The sequence below is a fragment of the Sander lucioperca genome, chromosome 17, assembly GCF_008315115.2.
Source record: "Sander lucioperca isolate FBNREF2018 chromosome 17, SLUC_FBN_1.2, whole genome shotgun sequence".
NCBI lineage: Eukaryota > Metazoa > Chordata > Actinopteri > Perciformes > Percidae > Sander > Sander lucioperca.
Window position 1 is genome coordinate 27,816,409 of NC_050189.1, and position 1,701 is coordinate 27,818,109.

Consider the following 1,701-nt stretch of genomic DNA (forward strand, 5'->3'; position numbering starts at 1 on the left):
AAGCTCCTTTTAAATATTACTTGTAGTATTTTACGTGTTGGGACTGAAACTGCTGTGATATAAAACTGAACTTTTGTTGCAGAGCAGCTTCTAACTTTCCGTTCAGAGTCCAATCGCACAATGCTGCCTCTTTCTTTCTTTTTGGTCAACATTGTTGAAGACGTGGTCGTCACGTTTAGATAAACCTTTATTGGAATCGTCACTGGACAAAACGGACCGGGGGTTTTTAAAGGTGCTCTAAGCGATGTCACGCGTTTTTTTAGGCTAAAAAAACACTATCCACTAGCTGCCTGTCCCCTGAACACACTGTAAAAAAAACCCCACAAAGTCAAACTGTGCCAACCTGCACCACCAAACATAACAAACAGTGTACCAGCCAATAACCGACAAGAAGGATTTGGGGGTGTGGGGGTTAGTGCGCACAAGCACGGAAGTGAGGGAAAGGGGACGGGATGAGCAGGAGGGAGGGGCGAGCTAGCCTCCGTTTTGTGTGTTCGTTCACCCAACATCGCTTAGAGCACCTTTAATTACCTTTAGAGGGAGCTCTGTGTCCAGGCCGGTTGATTGTTTTGCGTACAACATGAGCGTAAAAGAAAGGCAGATTAAAAACGTGAAAACCAATACAAACATGCAGTGTCTGCCCGGCGTCACGGATGTTTTTTTTTTTTTTAAAACGGTGTTTACAGAGAAACTATTTAGGAGAAATGATGGCAGCATTTCTCACCGAACGATCCGTACGTTACGTTAAGAGCCACGCTGCAAGATCGGTCACTACTTTCATACCTTTTACTTATTTCCATCTATGCTGTACAGCCACTAATATTTGTTGTATTGAAATTCTACATTTTATCAACTTTTTTATTTATTTTTATACCTTATATTATTCTGTACAACCCCGCAAACCCGTGTCTTGGTTTTCCCCAGACACACATAGGAACCCTGTGTGGAAACGCTCGATGGTGTTTTAAGCCCCCAACGTTGACTTCAAGGCAGCGCTGCGACCGTTGACTTCAAGGCACCTAACCCTAACCATTGCCTAATCCTAGTGCCTTCCAGGCAGCGCTGCCTGGAAGGCGACGTTGGGGGCTTAAAACACCAAAAAGGACTGTGGAAACACAGCCGCGGACAGAAAACACCCAAACCAAATACTGTCTTTACTAATGTACTGTTAAGATAAAAATGAGCCTTGAATTATACTGACAGGCAAAAAAAAAAAAAAGAGAAAAACTAAAAGAATACTGTGTGTAGTTGTCTATTAAATACTGCAATCAAACTGTAACTGTAATACTGCCACGACGAGTCCAATATTTGTTTGTTTTTAGCACAAACTTAAAAAAGAAACTGCCCAGAGAAGCTGGTGTGTCCTTTTCAAAAAACGTAAAAGTCTTACTTTCCAGAAATTGAAAAGTCAGTCACTGCAGACGTCACAGGAATCAACAAACAGCCAAATTAAAATGAGCTTAAGTAACCAGAGATTAAATCCAAGAAACCCAGACCTGGAAACCTGTGACCGGTGAAAACCAGGTAACAGAATATTCCAACAACGCTGCCGAAGTCAAGAGCGCTCCTTTACCGAAGGTACAAATACGCAATCCCCTGGCCTGGATCGCTCACAGAAAAAAAACTTTGTGAAGTTCTCACATCTCTCAAAAGATCCTCCAGGTTTCCCGACGGAGGAGAATAATATTGACCCTTTTTCGA

The 1,701-nt window shown here is 42.5% G+C and overlaps 1 protein-coding gene across 1 annotated transcript in view; it reads right to left on the reverse strand.

The window, feature by feature from the left end:
• Nucleotides 1-671: 671 nt before the first annotated feature.
• The window catches only part of LOC116060774 (RING finger protein 150-like), a 13,130-nt gene continuing 12,100 nt past the window's right edge, over nucleotides 672-1,701 (reverse strand). Inside the window, exon 4 of the mRNA XM_031314514.2 lies at nucleotides 672-1,701. This exon is cut by the window's right edge and continues 948 nt beyond it. The gene's annotated coding sequence lies outside the window, so the exon portion shown is untranslated.